This window comes from Schistocerca piceifrons, chromosome 6 (assembly GCF_021461385.2).
Source record: "Schistocerca piceifrons isolate TAMUIC-IGC-003096 chromosome 6, iqSchPice1.1, whole genome shotgun sequence".
Lineage (NCBI taxonomy): Eukaryota > Metazoa > Arthropoda > Insecta > Orthoptera > Acrididae > Schistocerca > Schistocerca piceifrons.
The window spans coordinates 73,228,843-73,249,315 of record NC_060143.1 but is presented as its reverse complement, the minus strand read 5'-3'; the positions used below and the strand labels follow the sequence as shown (position 1 = coordinate 73,249,315).

Here is a 20,473-nt window from a genome sequence, read left to right as displayed (position 1 = left end):
TTTAAGCTGAAGTTAGTAGTGGCACAGGGCCAATTCTGGGTCAATTTTAACATGACATTGATTTACTAATTAATTAAATTACTCCCCCATCCTCCTCCCCCATCACCCTCAGAAATCTCCCTAACCCGTTGGAAAATCTAACCTCTTCCTCCCCACTGACCATTCTCTTCCCCTCCCCTCTCCCTATTAAAGGGAATTTCAAATTTTGATGCGAAATTCAAAATTTCGCAGTAAATTCAAATTCCTGGGTGTACGCTACCAGCTCTTCTACTGCACATTCTTGTGGATATTCTGTACAGATTTCGTGGTAAATTCAAATGGCAGTTACATTGCAGAGGATATAATAATAATAATAATAATAATAATAATAATAATAATTATTATTATTATTATTATTATTATTATTATAACAAAAACTGCCAGGAAATTCTTATTTTGTTGGGAAATTCAAACTGTGTGCACCTGTGTGCTTCCAATACCGCCCCATCCTCCCATTTTGGGAATTGACAGGAAAAGGCCAGTCACTTGTCAGCCTTATATAAGTATGAAATGAGGGTTGGCTTGCCTTCAGCTACCTAGTTTCAACTACTTTTCAAAGTCATCCAACCAACCACCAGCCATAAACGCTGATCATTGTAAGTATCAGTTCGTCTTGCGTTTTGAGATGATAGAGAGCATCTTAAAGTACATACTCTTGTATAAAATCTTTATTACTGTCTACATATGCATTTACACACCGAACACAATTATTTTGTAAGTAGGCTGTTTAGGTTTTTATGTTGATAACGCCACGTAGCGCTCTGTACGAAAATCACTGACTGTGCTGTGTGCGGTCTGTCGCTGATTGGACTCATTGCTGGAATATTCGCTTGTGTAGTGTTGGGCAGTTGGATGTGAACAGCGCGTAGCGTTGCGCAGTTGGAGGTGAGCAGCCAGCAGTGGTGGATGTGGGGAGAGAAATGGCGGAGTTTTGAGAGTGGACGATATGGACGTGTGTCCGTCAGAAAGAGGAAATTTCTAAGACTGGATCATATATATATATATGATGACTTTTGAACATTGTTATGTTAAATAAGGTAAATACATTGTTTGTTCTCTATCAAGATTTTTCATTTGCTAACTATGCCTATCAGTAGTTAGTGCCTTCCGTAGTTAGAATCTTTTATTTAGCTGGCAGTATTGGCGCTCGCCGCATTGCAGTAGTTCGAGTAACGAAGATTTTTGTGAGGTGAGTCATTCATGAAAGGTATAGGTTATTGTTAGTCAGGGCCATTCTTTTGTAGGGATTATTGAAAGTCAGATTGCGTTGCGCTAAAAATATAGTGTGTCAGTTTATTGATGGTCAGAATAAGTAAAGAGAGTAATGTCTGAGTACGTTCAGTTTTACTCAGCTGTCTCTGTATCAAATAACGTAGAAGTTTACCATCACAGTAATTTATAATTTTTCTAAGAGGACGTTTCAGTGTCTTTATTTTTGGTTTCAATAACATTTTTATCTTATATTTTAAATCTACATTGGACTCTTCTAATTCTTTCTCCAGCCAGTAATCTGACAAGGAGCTATGTTCTCCAATTCTAGTACATATAAAAAGATTTTTCCTATAGACTGTCTCTTTTATGGCTTTAACAATTACCTCTGTTCCTTCCCGTAGTTGTTCTGGACTAGAGCATTCGATGATTGTTAATTTATATCTTATTTCTTGCATAGCATTATTGTTATAACACTCCACATCTTCATGGGTGTATGTTACCAGCTCTTCTGCTGCATATTATTGTGGAATTTCCACGTAGAACTTGATATTCACAATATCTGCAAACACATGCTCATTAAATGCTGTTATTACAATGAAATAAATACCCATAGCTGCATACAGGAGTTGATGTAGGTCAACGGGGACAGTTGAAAATTTGTGCCTCGACTGGGACTCTAACCCGCGATCTCCTACTTATATGGCAGACGCTCTACCCATCTGAGCCACCGATGACACAGAGGATAGTGCGACTGCCTGGACTTATCTGGCACGCCTCCTGTGAGACCCACATTCTTAACTTATTGTCCCACGCTATAGTCATAGTGCCCCTGCCCATTATACTCATTACTCGCGGCTTTTTGCCGATTCCCGTAAGAGTTGGGGCACTGTTTCTGCATCCGCACAGAAGAAGATGGTCAAATGGCCGGTGAGCCTTAATTATGTATACAGGGTGGTCCATTGATAGTGATCGAGCCAAATATCTCAAAAAATAAGCATCAAACGAAAAAAACTGCAAAGAACGAAACTCGTCTAGCTTGAAGAGGGAAACCAGATGGCACTATGGTTGGCCCGCTAGATGGCGCTGCCATTCGTCAAACGGATATCAACTGCGTTTTTTTTTTAAATTGGAACCCCCATTAATTATTACATATTCGTGTAGCACGTAAAGAAATATGAATGTTTTAGTCGGACCACTTTTTTCTCGTTGTGATAGATGGCGCTGTAATAGTCACAAACGTAATAGTACGTGGTATCACGTAACATTCCACCAGTGCGGACGATATTTGCTTCGTGATACATTATCCGTGTTAAAATGGACCGTTTACCAATTGCGGAAAAGTTCGATATCGTGTTGATGTATGGCTATCGTGACCAAAATGCCGCACGGGTGTGTGCTATGTATGCTGCTCGGTGGACGACACCATCCAAGTATCCGGACCGTTCGCCGGATAGTTACGTTATTTAAGGAAACAGGAAGTGTCCAGCCACATGTGAAACGTCAACCACGACCTGCAACAAATGATCATGCCCAAGTACGTGTTTTAACTGCTGTCGCGGCTAATCCGCACATCAGTAGGAGACAAATTGCGCGAGAATCTGGACTCTCAAAAACGACGGTGTGGAGAATTTTACATAACATCGATTGCACCCGTACCATATTTATATGCACCAGGAATTGCATGGCGACGGCTTTGAACGTCGTGTACAGTTCTGCCACTGGGCACAAAAGAAATTACGGGACGATGACAGATTTTTTGCACGCGTTCTATTTAGCGACGAAGCGTCATTACCAACAGCGGTAACGTAAACTGGCATAATATGCACTATTGGGCAACGGAAAATCCACAATGGCTGCGACAAGTGGAACATCAGCGACCTTGGCGGGTTAATGTATGGTGCGGCATTATGGGAGGAAAGATAATTGGCCCCCATTTTATCGATAGCAATCTAAATGGTGCAACGTATGCTGATTTCCAACGTAATGTTATACCGATGTTACCACAAGATGTTTCACTGCATGACAGAATGGCGATGTACTTCCAACATGATGGATGTCCGGCACATAGCTTGCGTGCGGTTGTAGCGCTATTGAATAGCATATTTCGCGACAGGTGGATTAATCATCGAAGCACCATACCTTGGCCCGCACGTTCATAGGATCTGACGTCCCCGGATTTCATTCTGTGGGGAGAGTTAAAGGGTATTTGGTATCGTGATGCACCGACAACGCCTAACAACATGCGTCAGCGCATTGTCAATGCATGTGCGAACACTACGGAAGGCGAACAACTCGCTGTTGAGATGAACGTCATTACATGTATTGCCAAATGCATTGAGATTGACGAACATCATTTTGAGCATTTATTACATTAATGTGGTATTTACAGGTAATCACGCTGTAACAGCATGCGTTCTCAGTAATGATAAGTTCACGAAGGTACATGTATCACATTGGAACAACCAAAATAAAATGTTCAAACGTACCTACGTTCTGCATTTTAATTTAAAAAACCTACCTGTTACCAACTGTTCGTCTAAAATTGTGATCCATATGATTGTGACTATTACAGTGCTATCTATCACAAAGCGAAAAAAGTGGTCCAACTAAAGCATTCATATTTCTTTACGTACTACACGAATATGTAATAAAAAATGGGGGTTCCTATTTAAAAAAACGCAGCTGATATCCGTTTGACATATGGCAGCGCCTTCCAGTGGGTCAACCAGAGCGCCATCTGGTTTCCCCCTTGAAGTTAGACAAGTTTCGTTCTTTGTAGTTTTTTCGTTTGACGCTTATTTCGTGAGATATTTGGCCCGGTCACGATCAATGGACCACCCTCACCATGGTATCTGTTCTTTCTGACATATCCGTAGGGACAGATACCATATATATATATATATATATATATATATATATATATATATATATATATATATATATATACTCTTATTACCCCATTAGAAAAACTGCACAATATATATACATGTATATATAAAACCGTTGGGTTTAAGCTATGCAAACGGTTGTTGTGTTGCTAGATGCGCAGCATCCAGTGCAGCACACTTAAATACGATGTAACTGTCCTTTTTTAAGCAGATTCAGCTGAGAATTGAGCTTTATAAACAGGGTTTTCTTGTGTATTTTGACGTAGTAAATGTGCTCCTATCCATCCTTTTCGCCCAGAACTGCAACATATGGCCACTCACCGGTGCTATTAATAATAAATGCAGATTTTTTATATTCCCCAGTGGTAGTCAGACTTCACCACACACTGTGTTTAAAGCAACAGCGTCTTATTTTTTCAATTGCAGTTTATATTCTTATTTTATGGCAGTTGTATCCGCCATGTACTCCAGTTTTCGGTATTTTTACTTTCGAACCCTTTCGTTTCCAGTTTTCTTTTTCATACAACAACACAGCAACTACATCTAAAGTCATAATTTCCTTAATGGGGAATGGCTTAAACCTATGTGTGACTTTCAGTCTTTTTCTTAAGACGTATTGAATAACATTGTTTGTTTGTACTAGTCCTAATTCGGCAGTATCTATATCCGACAGTATCGTGGAGAACAATGTCCTCCTGCTGTTACACAGCACTCCTGTGTTATATTCTCTTTGTTGGAGTCAGTGTTAAGAACCTCCTCATAGTTTAGGTGTAAATAGTTAAAACTGTGTGCAGATAGAACATAAGCTTTTCTCGGTCTTGAGAGTCTGGCCTAATTTCCTGCACACCAGTCAATTTTCGAGTACTCTTATTACCCCGTTAGAAAAACAGCAGAATGTTGTTAAACAACACACCACACAAGCCGCTGTTCTGTAAGTTACTAGTTAGCTGACACCACATACGGATGTGACTGGCACATAGTACAGTGGAGCACATAGTAAATACTGAATGAGGTTTTCACTCTGTAGCGGAGTGTGCGCTGATATGAAACTTCGTGGCAGATTAAAACTGTATGCCAGAGCGAGGCTCGAACTCGGGACCTCTACCGTCTGAGCTACCAAAGAACGACTCACGCCCCGTCCTCACAGGTAAACTTCTGCCAGCACCTCGTGTCCTACCATCCAAATTTCGCAGAAACTCCCATACGAACCACTTGCTTGCCAAAGGCAAAGGTCCCGAGTTCGAGTCTCAGACCGGCAAACAATTTTAATCTGACAGAAAGTTTCATTGCAAATACTGTTTCTTAGAGCTTAAAACACCTTAAGTTTTGCACAGGCTAAAACACGCAATCCATTCTGTAGTTATTGTACCCTCCCGTCTGATCGTACCATGGTCGTTAACCAAGGAAGACGCAAACGTTTCTCGTAGTCGCATGTCTGGATACTATAAAATCTATATGGTGGATACAAGTAATTTTTTTCACACCTGGGCATGTGATTTAACATACAAATTTGTTATGTACACTGAAGAGTCAAAGAAACTGGCACACCTGCCTAATATCGTGACACAAAAGTGCCGCAACAGGGCGTGGCATGGACTCGACTAATGCCTGAAGTAGTGCTGGAGGGAATTAAAACAATGAATCCTGCTGGGCTGTCCATAAATCCGTAACAGCACGAGGAGGTGGAGATCTCTTCTGAACAGCACGTTGCTAGGCATCCCAGATATGCTCAATAATGTTCACGTCTGGGGTGTTTGGTGGCCAGTGGAAGAGTTTAAACTCAGAAGAGTGTTCCTCGAACCACTCTGTAGCAATTCTGGACGTGTGGGGTGTCTCATTGTTCTACTAGAATTGCACAAGTCCGTCGGAATGCACAATGGACATGAATGGGTCCAGGTGATCAGACAGGATGCTTACGTACGTGTCACCTGTCATAGTCGTAGCTAGACGTGTAATGGGTCCCATATCACTCCAAATGCACACGTCTCACTCCATCACAGAGCTTCCACCAGCTTGAACAGTCCTCTGCGGACATGCAGGGTCCATGTATTCATGAGGTTGTCTCCATAATGTTATCCGCTCGATAAAATTTGAAACGAGATTCGTCCGACCAGACCAAATATTTCCAGTCATCAACAGTCCAGTGTTGGTGTTGACGGGCCCTAGCGAGGCGTAAAGCTTTGTGTCGTGCAGTTATCAAGGACACATGAGTAGGCCTTCAACTTCGAAAACCCATATCGATCATGTTTCGTTGAATGATTCGCACGTTGACACTTGCTGATGGGTCAGCATTGAAATTCGCAGCAGTTTGCGGAAAGGTTACACTTCTGTCAAGATGAACTATTCTCTTCAGTCGTCATTGGTTCCGTTCTTGCAGGATCCTTTTCCCGGTCACAGTGATATCGGAGATTTGATGTTTTACCGGATTCCTGATATTCACGGTACACTCGTGAAATGATCGTACGGGAAAATCCCACTTCGTAGCTACCTCTGAGATACTGTGGCCCATCGCTCGTGTGCTATAACATCGCATTGAAACTCACTTAAATCTTGATAACCCGCCACTGCAACAGCAGTAACCGGTCTAACAACTGCGACAGACACTAGTTATCTTATATGGGCGTAGGCGTTGCAGACCGCCGCACCGTAATCTGCCTGTTTACATACCTCTATATTTGAATATGCATGCCTACAGCAGGTGTTTTGGTGCTTCAATGTATCCTTGCTCCTCATTTGGAGGTCGTCCACATTAAACAGCCTACTCCAACTGTCTCACCGTTCTTCACTATCACAATGATGTTTCCGTGTTAGTCTCCTTCCATGCAGAAATCGTGATTTCATATTAAGTAGTCGCACATCTCGATATCATTAAAAATCCCGGCAAAATTTTGTGTTACGTCCTAATCCGAAAGATACCAGTCGTCTACAGGTAGGTGCTGTAATATTCCAGGCAGATTTCCCAATTGAACGTCCATTTTAATGTCGGCTAATTCCACTTTTATGGTATAGCTACATGATTTTTATATTTCTTCTAAATGGTTTCCAGTGCTTCCTTGCCGATTTTATCCAATATTCCTCCTGCTGTCACACTGTCGTTCTCCTGTAAGAGAAATGAAGCATCACCCTGCCACTATGTTTTGCAGTGACGAACCTGGAGTATTTACTACGTAGATTTTTAGATGAACCACGCACCTCCTTCTTTAACAATACACATTGTCCTTCTGTAACTGACTCTAATAGTCCACTTGATCACAGATATTAACTAACATAATGCTATCATAAAACGGTTCTGTAATAAGAGTAAGCATATTTGAATATTCTTGCTAAGGAGCGTACCATTTTCGGTGTGATTTATGTTGCCAATGTCAGAAACAATATTTTCAAGCTTCTCCAGTAATAATCATAAAACAAAGCGTTCGTCTGTTGGTCTCGCCCTCCTCCCTAATAGCTGAGGGATGTAAAGCACTTTGGAGGAATCCATGTTGACACTTCCAACTGCAGCAGAAGACTTATCCGTTGTGGAGTTCAAGCCTTCCTTCATATTCTTAAGATCCAAGACGGTGGCACTTCCGATCAGGTGATCTTTCGGTCATGCATTCGAAATTTGGTTGTACTTGCAATCCAGTAGTAAACTCCTAGCCCAATTGCGCTATTTTGTGTGCAAAGGTGTCCACGGTAACTGCAATTACTAGGATAGAACATTCTAGGTTGGAAACTAGTGGTGTAATCGCCGCTCATACTATATTACGTCCTAATTGCGCCCTGACGCAAATGAAACTGCCCTCTCCACATTGCTCTCCATATTCCGTTTGAAGCGTTTCCCCACCACTCGATCTGCTAATGCACCCATCTTGCTGCATGCAAGTGCCTAAAGTACCGTTTTAATTATACGTCGTTAATTTACGGTAAAAAGTACTATATAAAACCTAACTTCAATCATAAGAAAAATGGAAAAGTTGTGTCTGGTTTTCGTCCGACTTCCATGAGTTGTGTCTCATTTAAGCGCGGTATTTGGACAATTGCACATGAGATTTCAGCACGGCTTGTTTCACGTATGTGACTATACGACACAACGGAACGTCATAGTTTCAGGAAATTATGCTTAAATTTAGATGTCAGATGAAGATACAGGGTGAAGTGACAGAGAATTTTTGTCGCACGTCAGCACTGTGTAACTTGATAACACATATGAACGGTACTAAAAGACTGATGAATTAGACGGTTGCTGATTAAATACACTGGTGAACATTAAAACTGCAACACCTAGAAGAAGCCATGCAACAACTAAAGACCTACCTCAAAGAAGGTTGTATTCCATCTTTCTGGCGTTATTGAGTCTTCACTGGAATGAAGTGGTTCATCAGATGAGACCTGCTGCCATAACAACGGATGTCTTTTTCTCTTCCTACAACTTAAGCAATTTGTAGTTTAAGGTTGACGGTCCTGGAGGAATAGTGTGTATCAATGAAAAAGGCGGATCTGGCTGGAATTTCACTCCAAAGGATATTGTATAGTTAATTAAAAGCATAAGAAGGCAAGCAGATCCATCAAACTGGAAACAGGATGTCAAGAAAAGCAGGAGACACTGTGGAAAATCTTATATCTCTATAACTGGTAAAGATATGCCTTAAGAGCCCGCATCTCGTGGTCGTGCGGTAGCGTTCTCGCTTCCCACGCCCGGGTTCCCGGGTACGATTCCCGGCGGGGTCAGGGATTTTCTCTGCCTCGTGATGGCTGGGTGTTGTGTGCTGTCCTTAGGTTAGTTAGGTTTAAGTAGTTCTAAGTTCTAGGGGACTGATGACCATAGATGTTAAGTCCCATAGTGCTCAGAGCCATTATACACTCCTGGCAATGGAAAAAAGAACACATTGACACCGGTGTGTCAGACCCACCATACTTGCTCCGGACACTGCGAGAGGCCTGTACAAGCAATGATCACACGCACGGCACAGCGGACACACCAGGAACCGCGGTGTTGGGCGTCGAATGGCGCTAGCTGCGCAGCATTTGTGCACCGCCGCCGTCAGTGTCAGCCAGTTTGCCGTGGCATACGGAGCTCCATCGCAGTCTTTAACACTGGTAGCATGCCGCGACAGCGTGGACGTGAACCGTATGTGCAGTTGACGGACTTTGAGCGAGGGCGTATAGTGGGCATGCGGGAGGCCTGGTGGACGTACCGCCGAATTGCTCAACACGTGGGGCGTGAGGTCTCCACAGCACATCGATGTTGTCGCCAGTGGTCGGCGGAAGGTGCACGTGCCCGTCGACCTGGGACCGGACCGCAGCGACGCACGGATGCACGCCAAGACCGTAGGATCCTACGCAGTGCCGTAGGGGACCGCACCGCCACATCCCAGCAAATTAGGGACACTGTTGCTCCTGGGGTATCGGCGAGGACCATTCGCAACCGTCTCCATGAAGCTGGGCTACGGTCCCGCACACCGTTAGGCCGTCTTCCGCTCACGCCCCAACATCGTACAGCCCGCCTCCAGTGGTGTCGCGACAGGCGTGAATGGAGGGACAAATGGAGACGTGTCGTCTTCAGCGATGAGAGTCGCTTCTGCCTTGGTGCCAATGATGGTCGTATGCGTGTTTGGCGCCGTGCAGGTGAGCGCCACAATCAGGACTGCATACGACCGAGGCACACAGGGCCAACACCCGGCATCATGGTGTGGGGAGCGATCTCCTACACTGGCCGTACATCACTGGTGATCGTCGAGGGGACACTGAATAGTGCACGGTACATCCAAACCGTCATCGAACCCATCGTTCTACCATTCCTAGACCGGCAAGGGAACTTGCTGTTCCAACAGGACAATGCACGTCCGCATGTATCCCGTGCCACCCAACGTGCTCTAGAAGGTGTAAGTCAACTACCCTGGCCAGCAAGATCTCCGGATCTGTCCCCCATTGAGCATGTTTGGGACTGGATGAAGCGTCGTCTCACGCGGTCTGCACGTCCAGCACGAACGCTGGTCCAACTGAGGCGCCAGGTGGAAATGGCATGGCAAGCCGTTCCACAGGGCTACATCCAGCATCTCTACGATTGTCTCCATGGGAGAATAGCAGCCTGCATTGCTGCGGAAGGTGGATATACACTGTACTAGTGCCGACATTGTGCATGCTCTGTTGCCTGTGTCTATGTGCCTGTGGTTCTGTCAGTGTGATCATGTGATGTGTCTGACCCCAGGAATGTGTCAATAAAGTTTCCCCTTCCTGGGACAATGAATTCACGGTGTCCTTATTTCAATTTCCAGGAGTGTATTATGCCTTAAGAAACTCCATGTTGTATGTGGAAGAACGACGTATGTCATTATAACGTAAAAACTGGCCACTAGAATAATTTGTTCGCACTAGCTGTTGGTTCGGGCAAAACAACAACAGGACAATGACAACTACCATGTTTTGACGGAATATTTTACATCAGTGTAGGAAAAGTTTGCTGTTTCGGGACATAGCTTTCTGCTCTGGATCGTACTTTTGCATTAATCGGAAAAGAGAAAAGTAATGGACGTCATGATGTTATGATGAACGGATGTATGCAATATGTGAAGTTTGGCCGCTCGGGAATAGCCGAGCGGTCTGAGGTGCTGTAGTCATGGACTGTGCGGCTGGTCCCGGCGGAGGTTCGAGTCCTCCCTCGGGCATGGGTGTGTGTGTGTGTGTCCTTAGGATAATTTAGGTTAAGTAGTGTGTAAGCTTAGGGACTGACGACCTTAGCAGTTACGTCCCATAAGATTTCACACACAATTTTTTTTTTGTGAAGTTTGCTTAAGTACATGTTTCATTATAAAGGAAATGAGCCAGAATGATTTTGTTACTATCAGTGTTCTTGATGGCATTAGGAAGTGTGAATCAGATTTTAAAATTACTAGTTGTACGGTTGAATATAAATGAACGTGATCCAAATTCATTGTATCCGCGTCTTTGTCCTTGGGTACGTCATTCTCTGGTAGAAGCATAAGAGAAAATTAACGTGAAGTTAAATCCCTATACCTGTTGGGAGGTTTCGTACATCTACATCTACAGGACTACTCTGAAATTCAGAATTAAGTGCCTGGCAGAAGATTCATCAAACCATTTTCACACAGCTTCCCTACGTTCTGCTCTGTAATAATGCCCATGAAAAACCAACACTTTTCATTTTATTACAATGGTAATTTGTTCCTTGTACAAGGGCACCAAAACAAATTTTTGCAGTTGGAGGAGAACGTTGGAGATTGAAATTCACCGAGAAGATTTCGCCGTAGTGAAAAAGTCTTTGTTTCAATAATGGTCACCCCAACTCGCGCACCTATCGAGCTAGGTTAGCACAGTGGACTCGCATTCGGGAGGACGACGGTTCGAACCTGCGTCCAGCCATCCAGATTTAGATTTTCCGTGGTTTCACCAAATCACTCCAAGGAAATGCCGGGATCGTTCCTTTGAAAGGGCACAGCCGATTTCCTTCTCTATCCTTGACACAATCCGAACTTGTGCTCCATCTGTAACGACCTCGGTATCGACGGAACGTTACATCCAATCTTCCTTCCTTCGTTTCCCAACTCAGGTATTAAATCACCCATACCCCTTTTTAGTGAAGATACAAAACCAGATGCCCTTCTTTGAACATTTTCGATGTCCTCTGTCAATTACACATTGTTTTGTAGTATAAGGAGCTTCTTCCTCTATCAGCAGAGAAAATGAGTGACTTGTTGGATATGTGTAAATACCCTGATGTACAATATAGGGTCTTTTATGTGAACTTACCTTCTAAGTGAACAGTTCAATTTGGTTTTCATCTGTATATTTTTTCTTTGTTATTGTTTCTGATCATGTTTGGAGCTTAATTAAAAAATACACTCTATTATTCCAGTCTGTCAGATAATATATTATGTTAATACATCCCTTACTTTCGCCATTGTAAGAGAAAATCCTTTTTTTACGTACAATGTTGTTCCACAATGTACTTTTAGAGGATATGCAACCTCTTACACGGGAACCTTCTCGTTCATAAAAATTAAGATAACTTTTTTAATATTGTAAAATACGCCATGTTGCTGTTTTATGATATATAGTACACGACTTTATACATAAAAACAATTGGCCAAGTGCATGTAGGATTCGCGGACTGAGGGTTCTGCACAAACGTCATTATGTATATAGACAGTTACTCCATTCCGGGAGTCGAGAATGTTGACTATTTTTGCCTATGATCGACGTTGATACTGGCAACATAACAGTCCCAGGATTCCCAAATTTTCGAGACTATTTTAATTTCGATAATATGAATGGGACGTAAAGTCATGTAGGAGGCAGACGACCATTATAATAATCAGTAGTTCTCCATTCAGGCTGAATTGGTCACAGTGGCAGATGTCGAACATCAGGCAAGGAATGACTTTATTGCTCCTAAGACGTGTTTCGAAATTTAACCATCATCAGAGATCCAGGAGCGATTACTACAAGTAGATACGGGTTTTCAAGTTACATGCAAAATAGACATTCGCCGATTAGTCCGAATCAAGTCATATGAGCAATAAAATTATTCTTAATCTGTTGGGGTTTTACCACTGCGACCCAGTCAGCCTGAATATAGAACTACTGGCTGTTTTAATGTCAAGTCTGACGCTGGATAACAAAAGTCAAAAGACTTTTTTTCGTGGGATATAATTGCCAATTAACAATTTTGGGGCTCTTCTCTTTTACTTGTACTCTGAAATCTTACGTCTTGCCACATTTTCTTACTGTAGAGCAACCCAAAGTTCACTGTAGGATTTGATGAGTGAGCTTGAGAGTATCAAAATATGTGACACACGCGATCGTAGCTTTTCATTGCATCGACTCAGAGGATTCAATGTTTTACACCGCCAAGGGACCATAGGCTTTAGTATGTGGCATAAATTTCAACTTGATATCACTAACCATTCCTGAGAAAATAGGGTTTTTAACAGTGGGGCAGACAGACATACGCACATAGAGAGAGACGGACATACAGAAACAAAGCAATTCCATAAATATTCCGTTTTCAGCGATATAGGCACGGAACGCTAAAAATGTAAAAATAAATAGTACCAAAGGAAAACAACAATTATTTTTAGTTCCTGAAAAATTATGAGGTCGTGATATACAACCTTATTCGATGGAGGTCTTTTTTAATTGTGTTTGCCACGATGTTTGTCGCATGCTTGGATATAAAAATGATTACCATTTCAGGTAAAAAAAGGTACACTGATCAGTCAGAACATTGTGACCCCGGTGTGTCCACCTTTGGGACAGATAACAGCTGAGACGCATCGTGGCATGGAAGCAATGAGGTCTTGGTAGGGCGCTGGACGGAGTTGGAACCACATCTGCACAGGCAAGACACTTAATTCCCGTAAATTCCGAGGAGTAGGGCAATGAACTCTGACGCCTCGTTCAGTCACGTCCCAGATGTGCTCGATCGGCTTCGGATCTGGAGAACTAGGGGCCCAGCACATCGATTGAAACTTGCCACCGTGTTCCTCAAACCACTCCATGACCATGGCCCTGTGATATGGCACATTACCTTGTTGAAAACTGCCAGTGCCACTGGGAAATATGATAGTCGTGAAGGGATGTGCCTGGTTTGCAGCAAGTGTACGACCCTCCTTGCCCGACATTGTGCCCTGCATGGGCTCCACTGGACCCATAGTTGCCCACGTGAATGTTCTCCCCAGAACACAATGGAGTCGCCGCCAGCTTGTTTCCGTCTCGCAGTATAAGTGTCAAGTAGTTTCTCCCATGGAAGACGACGGATTCGTGTCCTCCCATCAGCATGATGAAAAAGTTATTGGGATTCATCAGGCGATGCAGTACTTTGCCACTGCGCCAACGTCCAGTACCGATGGTCACGTGCCCATTTCAGTCGTAATTGTCGATGTCTTGGAACATGCATAGGTCGCTGGATGCATCATATGGGCCAAGCAACTGGCGTGGTGGTATTTGAGTGTTGTTAGAGACACAACACGATCAGCTATGGTTTGCATAGCGAGTAATTTGGACGGAAGGGAGTGTTTAGTGCACTGTATGTTCAGACACACTTGTACTCTGCCAACCGTTAAGGTCTGATGTTAGTTCCGCCACAGTTCGCCGCCTGACCTGTTTAACCAGTGTGCCCAGACAACGACGCGCGACATTTGCAATGAGGGATGGCAGCCCAACCACACGAATTCTGGAAGTGGGTTCACCTTGGTTTCGTCACTTGTTAACCCTCCAGCAGGCGCGTCAACTTTCATGACGCCAGTAGTCGCGATGTATCTCGTGGATACATGCGACGATTTTTGTGGTTTTTTGTTTGTTTACAGGTTCTTTTTCTTTTGTTTTTGTTTTAAATTGCAGTTACCTTTATTGTTACAGATTTTACAAATACAGAAGTGAACATCAGGCTCACACTTTCAAATTAACAGAAATATTTGACATTTTGTAATGGAGAAGTACATGAAATTCTTTTAAAACTTGATTTTATTATAGGTACAAATAAATTATTGAACTAATCAAAGCATGTCTCTTTTTACTGATTGTCCTCTACAGAAAGACATTGTTCACAAATTATTTTTGCGTGCTTTTGCAAACAAAGATGTGTACTGCATGTTTCACATGTATACTTGCTGAGACAAGTCTTTTTTTGTCTCCCTGTAGCATGACTGGCACCTTTTTCTTTTCTTGTTTTCTGATTCCAAGGATTGTTCATCGTTTTCTTGCTCTTTTCCTTTAGGTTTGTACTTTACTAGCAGTGACTTTATATCATCAGGTAGAGCCATAATAAGAGCTCTTCTTTTGAGATGATCTTGCAGTAGAGTCAGAGCCAAAGTTTTGAGGTACTCGCGCTGATTTGAGTATTTATTCTTGTTGGCCAAGAAAATTAGTCTTGAGTTGATGCCTGCAATGTTCAACAGGTGGAAAAAAATCACCATAGGCCATCTTCTTGTTGACCTAGCTACACTGTAGGTTGCACAGAGTTTGTCAACTACATCAACTCCAGATTTGGTGTCATTATAGTGTAGAATAATTGCTGGTTTTTGCTCTAAACCTTCCGAAATCTCACTTGACGATACATGCATACTCGAAAGGAGGACTACAGTTTTCCCTTTTTTCGGGACATACGACACAAGGGTTTCATTCTTGCTGTAGCCAAATACGATATCATATTGCTGTCTACTTTTTGGTGCTACGAAATTCGATGGCAGTTCCTTCTTGTTTTTTTCTAATTGTGCCTACAAACGACATTTGCAGTTCTCTTACTAACTCCAAACTAGTGAACCAGTTATCTGCTGTAATGTTTCTACCCGTCCCATATATTGGTTCAGCAAGTCTCAGAACTACTACTTCGGCGGAGTTGTTATTCTGAAAGGATCCTTCTGGTTGTAATCCACAATATATTTCCATGTTGTAAGTATGATAAAGCTTGGCATCACATAGGCAGAAAATTTTGATGCCATATTTAGATGGTTTGGATGGTATGAACTGGTGAAATCCACACCGGCCTCCAAATACTGGTAGCTTCTCATCAACTGTGACGTTCTGACCGAGGGAGTAATGTGTCTCGCAGTTATTCAAACACATGGTGAACATTTCCCTCACGGCTGCTAATTTGTCTGTCTTGCGTCGTCCTTGTCTTGTGGCTCCATCATCAAACCGAACACATCTTATTAGGAACAGGAAACTTTTTTCGGACATGGTCATTCTAAAAGTATTCAGACCAAGGTCATCTGCTGTCCAGAAGTCGTGAACATTCTGTCGCCCACCACGGAACACACCAGCAAGGTATAACAAGCCAAGAAAGGCTTTTATTTCGATTGCGTCTGTGTCCTTGCAGTCACTCTCGCGAGCAAAGTTTCCTTTTAGATCAGCTTTACGCTTGTTAGTGTTGACCACAATTAGATCTAGGATATCATTACTGATGAATAGGCTCCAGCAGTCAATTTCAGTTACCATATTCTTTGCGTCTCCAACTACCCCAGGCAGTTTGGTTAGTATATTATGAGGCCGTGTCTGTGTTGCTTTCCAAGGCACTTTCCTACATTTAGTTCCATCCTTACCTAAAATAAAAAAATTAGTACATTACACCATTATTAGGTATTGTTATTATTACATCTGAAAGCATATTTATTGTCATTTCAACTCACAAAAATAGTAATGTTCATCAGTTTCCTGCACTTCATTATTTTCCTCTTCATCAAATTCATGATCTGTGTCTGAGTCTACAGATCGTGTTTCGAGTATATCTTCGGTTTCTGAATCAGTTTCTGCAAGATCATCTTCATCTTCAATGGATACCTCGTCGTCGAGAAGAAGGCGATGTACTTCTTCCAAATCCGTAGGATTTTCTACATCATATCGTTTACTCATTTTGAAAGAGAGTACACATAGCTACAACGGAATGTTGCTTCATTTAGAAGACAACAACGCAACTGCCGACTTGCGTACGCTGCAAACAATGCAACAGCTGCAGTCATTAGCGGCGACAAAGCGTTAGCCGAGTAGGCGCGCTGTATCTGAGAGATACAGGCAATATACGTTCCCACACCTGACTCATTTATGACCTTGTCAGTATCGAGATAAGACTGAAATTCCTGTGAAGCAATAAGAAAGGTATGACACAAGATGTCGTGGGCCAGCGAACCATTACCACTGTTCATTGCGGCAATATTAGAGAAAAAGTAGGTCATGTATCTCACAGATACATACGCGACTGTCGGAGGGTTAAAGACACGTACCACAGCACTCCTAGAACACCCGACAAGTCGTGCAGTTTACCAAAAGCTCGTGCCGAGCCTCTGGGCCATCACAATCTGCCCTTTGTCAGATATATCGCGGGCCTTACCCGTTTTATACAAGTCACTGATACTACATTCAGCGCGCGTGTTTCTGACTAGCAGTCACTCCTCGCCAGGTGACGCTGCCATTGCCTGGACCGGCATATTTCGATAGTAGGTCAGCGGTCGTAATGCTCTGGCTGATCAGTGTATATGTTGAGTATTATGAGGAATTACACACAATGTTTCTCAGCCACATATCGTATTTAAAAGCTTTATTGTTAGTGACAGATCGCGTTACGCATCGTGTAATGAGGAGGAACATCGACCAGCAGCTGTCGGAATCCGGAGGTGTCAGGATCGTGTCCTATTGATAATGAGGATTAGGGTCCAAGATATTGTTGCTCGTGTTTATCGAATGTCACGATTGTCGTGTGAATATGAAAACGATGGGTCTGAGAGGGCCATCCTGAACTCTACTCAGGACTCTAAAAGACTCAATGCAACCAGCGTCCGGGAGGACTGGTTTATTTTTCTCCAGGCTTGCCATGCGTCAGGAAATTGGCTTGTTTTGCAACAATGCGAGTACCTACATGGACAGTGTGACGACGTCTGGAGCACCACAGAGCATCAGCACGGCGGCCATTGCTACGGCTGTCCTTGACGTGACAGCAGAGAGAGGCGCTCCGACATCGTTGCGCCCAACGACACCACTGGACACGGGAGAGACACCACGTCATCGTTTCAGATGAGTCGTGGTTCTGTGTACGGCATCGTCATGGACGTATCCATCTGCGGAGGCCCTGAGGAGAACGAACATAGCCATATGCATTCATCAGATCTATATGGGCCGAGCAACTGGCGTGGTGACATTTGAGTGCTATTAGAGACACAACACTGTCACCTGTGGTTCGCATAGTGAGTAATTTGGAGGGAAGAGGTACTTATCTGACGTGTTAACGACAGTGTGTGTGTGTGTCCAATATTCGAGGTGTTTGTGAGGTTATTTTCCAGCTAGAAAGTGCAAGACAGCGATTTGGCCATACTGTCCTCACACAGAGTGTGTTCTACTGTAGCACTAGACCCCTCACCCACTGAAAACATCTGATGTTGGGTTTTCGATCGCCTGACACACCACCACGCGCCATCCACTGAAAGTGATGAACTCTAGCAGAATTACTAACCTGCATCCTTGCTCTTCTGACCACGATACCCACAGTATTATAACTTTAGAACATTTACAACCCTTGATTTTGCGTGGGTCTGCATAAAAGATGCAAATTAGTATGAGCAAGTGCAAGCAGAAGAATAATGTAATGTCTGTGCTTAACTTGTATTCGTTCGCTGATGAATTTTTGTTAGCTATCTGACAAGTGCTACAGTTCTTTTTGTTGCGAGACGCAGACAGATTTTAATTTGGAGATATGCACGACGAAATGATTTAGATATTGTGAGAAACATTGTATTCACATCAATTTTTAATAAACATTATAAATTACACTTCTTCCAGCCAACGACAAGCGCCAAAATTCAGTAAGTCAACTCAACACTTCACAGCAAAGCGACCAGCGATATAAGAACTCGAATAGAAACTCAAACATGCTGCAAGTACATATACATGTTTTACATACAGTGTAATTTATATATGATTAATTGTTCAATCAGAAAACAACTTTTCAGTTACTTTTCAAAACATTAACGGAACCATTAAATACAGTCATAATAATTTTAAATGTCTGTCACTTTAAATGGACTCACAGTTCTGAAATTCATCGAAAATATGAAAAATAATAATGTTTTAGAAGAATAATAAATTCTATATTAAAGTCATGTTCTCTATTTATTAATATATAATACTGTTTTATTTTCTTCAACTTTGGGATTTTGGGACGTGCGCATACAGGCGTCTCAAGAATGGAATGTTAATTATGACGATACTAACCTAAGGAAAACACCACATTCAGTCCTCCAGGGAAGAAAAATCTATCATCCGGCTGAGAATCGCACTCGGCCACTTCCGTTACCAATGCGCCACGCTCACCACATGGCTACGAGGCGAACGACTGTTTTATTTATTTATTTATTTACACGTCAAGTTCCGTAAGACCAAATTGAGGAGCAAATCTCCAAGGTCAAGGAACGAACCAGTAAATGAAATTACAACACGAAAGTAATAGCAGATAAAATAAAATGTTTATGACCCAAAAAACTTAAGCCATAAGTTTCAGTAAACGCAGTCAACGATATAACATAGGAATCAGCTTAATTTTTCAAGGAAATCCTCAACAGAATAGAAGGAGTGACCCATGAGGAAACTCTTCACTTTCAATTTGAAAGCGCGTGGGTTACTGTTAAGATTTTTGAATTCTTGTGGTAGCTTATTGAAAACGGATGCGGCTGTATACTGCACATGTTCCTGTATGAGAGTTAAGGAAGTCCGATCCAAATGCAGTTTGGATTTCTGCAGGGTATCAACTGAGTGAAAGCTGATATTGCTAACAAGAAACGACAGTAAAGAATATGTATATTGAGAGGCCAATGTCAAAAACCCCAGACTAGTGGACAGGGGTCGACTAGGGGTTCACGAAATTACACCACTTACTGCCCTAACCGCCCGTTTCTGAGCCAAAAATGTAATTTTAGAATGGGAGAGTGACCCCAAAATCTAATACCATACGACATAAGCGAATGAAAATAAGCAAAGTAGATTAATTTTCGTGTCGAACGATCACTTACTTCAGATACCGTTCGAATAGTCAAAATGGCAACATTAATTATTTGAACACGATCCTGAACGTGGGCTTTCTATGACAGTGTGCTCTCTATCTGAACACCTAGAAATTTGAACTGTTCAGTTTCACTAATCATATGCCCATTCTGTGAAATTAAAACGCCAGGTTTTGTTGAATTATGTGCTGGAAACTGTAAAAACTGGGTTTTACTGTGATTTAGCATTAGTTTGTTTTCTACAAGCCATGAACTTATGTCATGAACTGCACTGTTTGAAACCGAGCCAATGTTGCACACAACATCCTTTGCTAACAAGCAAGTGTCACCAACAAACAGAAATATTTAGGAGTTACCCGTAATCCTAGGGGGCACATCAGTTACATAAATAAGGAGCAGCAGTGACCCCAACACTGATCCCTGGGGCACCCCCCCTCTGACGGTACTCCACTTAGATCCCATAACACAGCCATTCTCAACACTATGAATAATGACCTCCTCCTGTCTTTTGTTAAAATAAGAGGTAAACTAATTGTGAGCTACTCCCCATATTCCGTAATGCTCCAACTTCTCGAACAATATTTTGTGATCAACACTGTCAAACGCCTTAGTTAAACAAAAAAATATGCCTAGAGTTCGAAACCTTTTGTTTAACCCATCCAGTACCTCACAGAGAAAGCATAATGTAGCATTTTCAGTTGTTAAACGACTTCTAAAGCCGAACCGTGCATTTGGCAGCAAATTATGTTATATGAAATGATCAATTATCCTTACACACACAGCCTTTTCAATAACTTTAGCAAACACTGATGGCATAGAAATAGGTCTAAAATTGTCTACATCATCCCT

General features: G+C 42.5%; 1 protein-coding gene across 1 annotated transcript in view; it reads left to right on the top strand.

The window, feature by feature from the left end:
* Positions 1-20,473, top strand: part of LOC124803147 (potassium channel subfamily K member 13-like) — a 486,082-nt gene that overhangs the window by 338,410 nt on the left and 127,199 nt on the right. The window lies entirely within an intron of this gene.